Genomic DNA, 9,382 nt, shown 5'->3' with positions numbered 1-9,382 from the left:
AGTAGCGAGGCTACATACAGTAGAGAGGCTACATACAGTAGAGAGGCTATATACAGTAGGGAGGCTATATACAGTAGAGAGGCTGTATACAGTAGAGAGGCTACATACAGTAGAGAGGCTACATACAGTAGAGAGGCTATATAAAGTAGAGAGGCTATATACAGTAGAGAGGCTATATACAGTAGAGAGGCTATATACAGTAGAGGCTATATACAGTAGGCAGGCTATATACAGACACCGGTTAGTCAGGCTGATTGAGGTAGTATGTACATGTAAGTATGGTTAAAGTGACTATGCATATATGATGAACAGAGAGTAGCAGTAGCGTAAAAGAGGGGTTGGCGGGTGGTGGGTGGTGGGACACAATGCAGATAGCCCGGTTAGCCAATGTGCCGGAGCACTGGTTGGTCGGGCCAATTGAGGTAGTATGTACATGAATGTATAGTTAAAGTGACTATGCATATATGATAAACAGAGAGTAGCAGCAGTCCTTCAGCATAACGTTTCCTTCAGCATAACGTTTCCTTCAGCATAACGTTTCCTTCAGCATTACGTTTCCTACAGGTTTCCTCATGGTTCTATTTCAAGTCATGTACTCAAAATTGTTCCAAAAACATCAAGAAAACTTTCCATAAAAACCACAATAACTTTAACAACGTTCAGGGAACGTTCTAAGAATGTTATTTAGAAACACATACATTCCGTTCTCAGCATCAACAAAACTCTATCTTCTGTCTTAAGTGTGTTCAGGTGTGTTGGCCGCGCCCGCTAATTGGCCAATCCTGATCTTAATGAGTGCCTGTTTCCTTTGAAATGGGGCTGTTTGAATAAACTCAAATGAACAGTTTTGCGTGTCATGCTAGCTCCATCCTGGTGGTGCAGTGGACTAATGACATGGATAAATAACACAAGATTAGGCATTCCGAGTGGCGCAGTGCAGTGCTACAGGCGTTACTACAGACCCGGGTTCGATCCCAGGCTGTGTCATAGCCGGCCCCGACCGGGAGACCCATGAGGCGGCTCACAATTGGCCCAGCGTCGTTTGGGTTAGGGGAGGGTTTGGCCGGCTGGGATATCCTTGTCCCATCATGCACCAGCGACTCCTTCTGGCAAGCCGGGCGTATGCATGCTGACTTCGGTTGCCAGCTGTAAGGTGTTTCCTCCGACACATTGGTGCGATGGGACAAAACTGTAACTACCAATCATCATCAAAAAAAATAGAAGATTATTATCAGAACTCAGGATAAGACCCAGATGCAGCTAGAATCACAGATGTTTATTAACCCAAACAGGGGGCAGACAGACGACAGGTCAAGGGCAGGTAGAGGTCTGTAATCCAGGGCAGAGTCAGAAAGGTACAGAATGGCAGGCAGGCTCGGGGTCAGGACAGGCAGAGGTCTGTAATCCAGGGCAGAGTCAGAAAGGTACAGAATGGTAGGCAGGCTCGGGGTCAGGACAGGCAGAGGTTTGTAATCAGGTCAGAGTCGGGCAGGTACAGAATGGCAGGCAGGCTCGGGGTCAGGTCAGGCAAAATGGTCAGAACTGGGGAAACTAGGAAACAGAAACTTGAAAAGACGGGAAAGAACGCTGGTAAGACCTGACAAGACAGACTGGCAACAGACAAACAGAGAACACAGGTATAAATACCCAGGGGATAATGGGGAAGATGGGCGACACCTGGAGGGGGGTGGAGACAATCACAAGGACAGGTGAAACAGATCAGGGTGTGACAATTCTAGGTTTGAATCTCACTGATGCCGTGTCACAATAAGCAAGCAGTGTTATTAAAAGTGTTATTGAAACATTCAGTGAAAGTTTTAAGAAGTTATTCAGAAACCTCCAAATAACCTATAATTTCTGTTGTCAGAGCGTTAATAAATCTTCCAGAAAAGCTTTCAAGGAACCAGAATAAAACGTTCTCAGAACCTCCCAGTTACCTAAAAATAAATGTTCCCAGAACAGGTGACATTTTTTCTTCTGTTCTCAGAACGTTTAAAAAACGTTACGTTTTACCAGTCAGGAAAAATAAGGCTTAATTTCGACAACCAATGTGAAACCAAAAACATCGGTTTCCACAACTTCAAAGGAACCTGGGTAACACCTGTGAAATGGTCATTTGTCCAAAGCCCATTAACTAATGCTGCCTGTTATCTCACACATCCCGTTGACATATTTACATTACCATTTATGTTTATTTTAGTCTGACCACGAGAGATTATGTTTAAACCTACCTGAACCACTCCAGGACCCCTGAACATTGAATAAGGTACTGACCTGTCTATACAACCACTCCAGGACCCCTGGACATTGAATAAGGTACTGACCTGTATATACAACCACTCCAGGACCCCTGGACATTGAATAAGGTACTGACCCGTCTATACAACCACTCCAGGACCCCTGGACATTGAATAAGGTACTGACCCGTCTATACAACCACTCCAGGACCCCTGGACATTGAATAAGGTACTGACCTGTCTATCCAACCACTCCAGGACCCCTGGACATTGAATAAGGTACTGACCCATCTATACAACCACTCCAGTACATTGAATAAGGTACTGACCTGTCTATACAACCACTCCAGCACCCCTGGACATTGAATAAGGTACTGACCCGTCTATACAACCACTCCAGTACATTGAATAAGGTACTGACCTGTCTATACAACCACTCCAGCACCCCTGGACATTGAATAAGGTACTGACCCATATATACAACCACTCCAGGACCCCTGGACATTGAATAAGGTACTGACCTGTCTATCCAACCACTCCAGGACCCCTGGACATTGAATAAGGTACTGACCCGTCTATACAACCACTCCAGTACATTGAATAAGGTACTGACCTGTCTATACAACCACTCCAGGACCCCTGGACATTGAATAAGGTACTGACCCATATATACAACCACTCCAGGACCCCTGGACATTGAATAAGGTACTGACCTGTCTATCCAACCACTCCAGGACCCCTGGACATTGAATAAGGTACTGACCCGTCTATACAACCACTCCAGTACATTGAATAAGGTACTGACCTGTCTATACAACCACTCCAGGACCCCTGGACATTGAATAAGGTACTGACCCGTCTATACAACCACTCCAGGACCCCTGGACATTGAATAAGGTACTGACCTGTCTAACCAACCACTCCAGGACCCCTGGACATTGAATAAGGTACTGACCCGTCTATACAACCACTCCAGGACCCCTGGACATTGAATAAGGTACTGACCTGTCTATACAACCACTCCAGGACCCCTGGACATTGAATAAGGTACTGACCTGTATATACAACCACTCCAGTACCCCTGGACATTGAATAAGGTACTGACCTGTCTATACAACCACTCCAGGACCCCTGGACATTGAATAAGGTACTGACCTGTCTATACAACCACTCCAGGACCCCTGGACATTGAATAAGGTACTGACCCATCTATACAACCACTCCAGGACCCCTGGACATTGAATAAGGTACTGACCTGTCTATACAACCACTCCAGGACCCCTGGACATTGAATAAGGTACTGACTCTGATCTGTATATACCTGCATTCCCATATTTCTTGTTTTAAAAAAAAAAGTTCTGTTATCTATATTATTGTTATTATCACTGCATTGTGGAAAAGAGATCACAGGTAAGGGTTTCACTGTTACTGTTTTAACACCTGTTGTATCATGTGCACGTGGCAAATAAACGTTGAAAGTCAAAACTTATTAAGTAACCCATTTGGGGAACAACTAAGCAGATTCCACCTGCCTGTTCATGTTTCCTGCTCCGGGCAATCGGTTAGTGTTCATCTCTGGTGAGAGACGGTAGAAAAGTAGGCTAAGCTGTCCCAAATAAGAATGTCTGCAGGAAACCTTGACGTGCTTATGTTTCTCCAACAATAATGGTTGTCCTGGGATGTGGACAGTCAACACAGCTACGGAGAGGGGAGGAAACAGTGAGAGAAACACAAGTATGAAACTAAATGAAAGAGGGAGGGAGAGAGGAAGCAAGGGAGGGAGGGAGGGAGGGAGCGAGGGATGGAGGAAGCGAAGGAAGGAGGGAAGGAAGAAAGGCGAGAGGGAGAGTGACTGAGTGTGAGAAAGTGAGTGAGAGATTGGGGGAATGACAGAAATATTGAGATAGATTAAAAACGTTGTATTGGGAAAGGCACAAATTGTGTATGCCAGCTAGCATGTCTTATCCAGGCCTGGCTATATCTTCTATTAAACGAGTTCCTGCTTTTGGGGAGAGAGAGATAGAGATTGGGCGAAAGAGGGAGTTTTGGGGGAGGGAGAGATAGCGATTGGTGGAAAGAGGGAGTTTTGTGGGAGGGAGAGATAGAGATTGGGCGAAAGAGGGAGTTTGAGTGTGAGAGAGAAATAGGGTGTTTATGAAAGCGGCTTTTACTCAGAGATAAATATTATGTTTCACAGTTAAGGTGGTCGCTGGGTTTGTTCTATAAAAAAAATTCTGAGGTGACGTACAGTGAGCTACAACAGTATTGGGACAGTGAATTTTTGTTGTTGTTGGGGGGGGGGGGGCTCTGTACTCCAGCACTTTGGATTTTAAATGATACAATCACTACTGTATACATAGTCCCCCCCCATTTTAGGGGACCAAAAGTATTGGGATAAATTCACTTATTTGTGTATTAACATAACAAAAAGTTAAGTATTAGGTACCATATTCGTAGCACGCAATGACTACATCGAACTTGTGACTCTACGAATTTGTTGGATGCATTTACTGTTTGTTTTGGTTGTGTTTCAGATTATTTTGTGCCCAATAGAAATGAATGGTAAATAATGTATTGTGTCATTTTTGGAGTCACTTTTATTGTTAATAAGAATAGAATATGTTTTCTAAACACTTTGACATTAATGTGGATGCTGCCATGATTACAGATAATCCTGAATGAATCATGAATAACGAGTGAGAAAGTTAGAGGTATAAATATCGTCCCCCCATGTAGAAGTGAATTGGATTGTCATTGACAGAGTGAGGTTGTGTTCGTTAAAATGGGTTGAGAAGGTTAATATTCACCCAAAACTAGTAGAATTGTACTTTCAATGGGGATTCTTTGTATTTAGTTTTTGGGTTCACATGTGATGTAATTTGCTATGACATACTGTAGTTCAAATCAAATCAATTTGTATTTGTCACATACACGTGTTTAGCTGATGTAATTGCTGGTGTGGCGAAATGCTTGTGTTTCTATCTCCAACTGTGCAGTAATATCTAACAAGTAATATTTATACATTTCACAACGATACACACAGATCTAAGTAAAGGAATGGAATTAAGAATACAGAAATATTTGGACGAGCAATGTCAGAGCGGCATAGACTAAGATACAGTAGAATAGGATAGAATACAGTATATACATATGAGATGAGTAATGCAAGATATGTAAACACTATTAAAGTGACAAGTGTTCCATGTATTAAAGTGGCCAGTGATTTCAAGTCTATGTATATAGGGCAGCAGCATCTCTGAGTTAGTGATGGCTGTTTAACAGTCTGATGGCCTTGAGATAGAAGTTGTTTTTCAGTCTTTCGGTCCCAGCTTTGATGCACCTGTACTGACCTCGCCTTCTGGATGATAGCGGGGTGAACAGGCAGTGGCTCGGGTGGTTGTTGTCCTCGATGATCTTTTTGGCCTTCCTGTGACATCAGGTGCTGTAGATGTCCTGGAGGGCAGGTAGTTTGCCTCCGGTGATGCGTTGGGCAGACCGGAGAGCCCTGCGGTTACAGGCGGAGCAGTTGCCGTACCAGGTGGTGACACAGCCCGACAGAATCCTCTCAATTATGCATCTGTCAAAATATGTGAGGGTTTTAGGTGCCAAGCCAAATTTCTTCAGCCTCCTGAGGTTGAAGATGTGCTGTTGCGCCTTCTTCACCACGCTGTCTGTGTGGGTGAACCATTTCAGTTTGTCAGTGATGTGTTCGCAGAGGAACTTTCCACCTGCTCCACTGCTGTCCCGTCGATGTGGATAGGGGGGTGCTCCCTCTGCTGTTTCCTGAAGTCCACGATCAGCTCCATTGTTTCGTTGACGTTGAGTGAGAGGTTATTTTCATGGGACTACACTTCCAGGGCCCTCACCTCCTCCCTGTAGGCCGTCTCGTCATTGTCTCGTCATTGTCTCGTCATTGTCTTGTCATTGTCGGTAATCAGCTACTGTTGTGTCAAACTTGATGATTGAGTTGGAGGCGTGGGTGAACAGGGAGTACAGGAGGGCGCTGACCACGCACCCTTGTAGGGCACCAGTGTTGAGGATCAGCGAAGTGGAGGTGTTGTTTCCTTCCTTCACCACCTGGGGGTGGCCCGTCAGGAAGTCCATGCCCCAATTGCACAGGGCGGGGTTCAGACCCAGGGCGGGGTTCAGACCCAGGGCCTCAAGCTAAATAGGTTTCGGAGCAGGATGGGCCTCTATTGAAAACAGGGTGAGTGAGGTTCTTGGAGCAGGATGAGGCCCTATTGGAAACAGGGTGAGTGAGGTTCTTGGAGCAGGATGAGGCCCTATTGGAAACAGGGTGAGTGAGGTTCTTGGAGCAGGATGAGTGAGGTTATCTTGCAATGGCGTAAAGTACTTAAGTAAAAATACTTTGAAGTACTTCTTAAGTCGTTTTTGGGGGTATCTATACTCTACTTTACTATTTCTATTTTTGCCAATTTTTACTTTTACTTCACTACATTCCTAAAGAAAATAAAGTACTTTTTACTACATACATTTTCCCTTGCCACCCAAATGTACTCAATACATTTTGACAGGAAAATGGTCCAATTCACACACTTATCAAGAGAACATCCCTGGTCATCCCTACTGCCTCTGATCTGGAGGACTCACTAAACAGAGAACATCCATGGTCGTCCCTACTGCCTCTGATCTGGAGGACTCACTAAACAGAGAACATCCCTGGTCGTCCCTACTGCCTCTGATCTGGAGGACTCACTAAACAGAGAACATCCCTGGTCGTCCCTACTGCCTCTGATCTGGAGGACTCACTAAACAGAGAACATCCCTGGCCGTCCCTACTGCCTCTGATCTGGAGGACTCACTAAACAGAGAACATCCCTGGTCATCCCTACTGCCTCTGATCTGGAGGACTCACTAAACAGAGAACATCCCTGGTCATCCCTACTGCCTCTGATCTGGAGGACTCACTAAACACATGCTTAATTTGTTAATGATGTCTGAGTCTTGGAGTGTGCCCCTGGATATTTGTAAATTTAAAAAACAAGTAAACTGCACCATCTGTTTTCTCATTTTACTTTGATACTTCAGTATATTTCAAACCAAATACTTTTAGACTTTTACTCAAATAGTATTTTACTGGGTAACTTTCACTTTCACTTGAGTCATTTTCGATTAAGATATCTTTACTTTTACTACAGTATGAAAATGTTGTATTTTTTGGGGAGCAGGAAAAGCTCTATTTAAAATGGGTCAATACCTGTAGTGATGATCAGTGATCTGAACGGTGGTCAATACCTGTAGTCTGATATATATATATATATATATATATAATGTATACTATATATATAATATATATATATATATATATATATATATATTGCTTCCATGATATTGATGAGACTGGCTCTTTGGAAACAGGTTGATGGCGAGGTAACTTGGAGAGTTTAGATGACAGATGGAAAGTAGCGGTATGTGAACGTTCTCTAGTATGATGGGAATTGTGGTGAAGGTCCGCTGTAGTGCTGATTGTCTTATCACTGGATGCAAGCAAGCAGGGCCAGGCAGGGTTTGGACACGAGGGGGCTGTCTGAGGGGGCTGTCTGAGGGGGCTGTCTGCTGTCTGAGGGGGCTGTCTGAGGGGGCTGTCTGAGGGGGCTGTCTGCTGTCTGAGGGGGCAGTCTGAGGGGGCTGTCTGCTGTCTGAGGGGGCTGTCTGAGGGGGCTGTCTGAGGGGGCTGTCTGCTGTCTGAGGGGGCTGTCTGCTGTCTGAGGGGACTGTCTGAGGGGGCTGTCTGCTGTCTGAGGGGGCTGTCTGAGGGGGCTGTCTGAGGGGGCTGTCTGCTGTCTGAGGGGGCTGTCTGCTGTCTGAGGGGGCTGTCTGCTGTCTGAGGGGGGCTGTCTGCTGTCTGAGGGGGCTGTCTGAGGGGGCTGTCTGAGGGGGCTGTCTGAGGGGGCTGTCTGCTGTCTGAGGGGGCTGCCTGAGGGGGCTGTCTGCTGTCTGAGGGGGCTATCTGAGGGGGCTGTCTGCTGTCTGAGGGGGCTGTCTGAGGGGGCTGTCTGAGGGGGCTGTCTGCTGTCTGAGGGGGCTGTCTGAGGGGGCTGTCTGAGGGGGCTGTCTGCTGTCTGATGGGGCTGTCTGAGGGGGCTGTCTGCTGTCTGAGGGGGCTGTCTGAGGGGGCTGTCTGCTGTCTGAGGGGGCTGTCTGAGGGGCTGTCTGCTGTCTGAGGGGGCTGTCTGAGGGGGCTGTCTGAGGGGGCTGTCTGCTGTCTGATGGGGCTGTCTGAGGGGGCTGTCTGCTGTCTGAGGGGGCTGTCTGCTGTCTGAGGGGACTGTTTGAGGGGGCTGTCTGCTGTCTGAGGGGGCTATCTGAGGGGGCTGTCTGAGGGGGCTGTCTGCTGTCTGAGGGGGCTGTCTGCTGTCTGAGGGGGCTGTCTGCTGTCTGAGGGGGGCTGTCTGCTGTCTGAGGGGGCTGTCTGAGGGGGCTGTCTGAGGGGGCTGTCTGAGGGGGCTGTCTGCTGTCTGAGGGGGCTGCCTGAGGGGGCTGTCTGCTGTCTGAGGGGGCTGTCTGAGGGGGCTGTCTGCTGTCTGAGGGGGCTGTCTGAGGGGGCTGTCTGAGGGGGCTGTCTGCTGTCTGAGGGGGCTGTCTGAGGGGGCTCTCTGAGGGGGCTGTCTGCTGTCTGAGGGGGATGTCTGAGTGGGCTGTCTGAGGGGGCTGTCTGAGGGGGCTGTCTGCTGTCTGAGGGGGCTGTCTGCTGTCTGAGGGGGCTGTCTGAGGGGGGCTGTCTGCTGTCTGAGGGGGCTGTCTGAGGGGGCTGTCTGCTGTCTGAGGGGGCTGTCTGAGGGGGCTGTCTGCTGTCTGATGGGGCTGTCTGAGGGGGCTGTCTGCTGTCTGAGGGGGCTGTCTGAGGGGGCTGTCTGAGGGGGCTGTCTGCTGTCTGAGGGGGCTGTCTGAGGGGGCTGTCTGAGGGGGCTGTCTGCTGTCTGAGGGGGCTGTCTGAGGGGGCTGTCTGAGGGGGCTCTCTGAGGGGGCTGTCTGAGGGGGCTGTCTGCTGTCTGAGGGGGCTGTCTGCTGTCTGAGGGGGCTGCCTGCTGTCTGAGGGGGCTGTCTGAGGGGGCTGTCTGAGGGGGCTGTCTGCTGTCTGAGGGGGCTGTCTGTCCCTCTATGGTTCTGTCATTGCTGATAGA

Source organism: Salmo trutta, chromosome 10 (assembly GCF_901001165.1).
Source record: "Salmo trutta chromosome 10, fSalTru1.1, whole genome shotgun sequence".
NCBI lineage: Eukaryota > Metazoa > Chordata > Actinopteri > Salmoniformes > Salmonidae > Salmo > Salmo trutta.
This window is presented reverse-complemented; position numbering follows the sequence as displayed.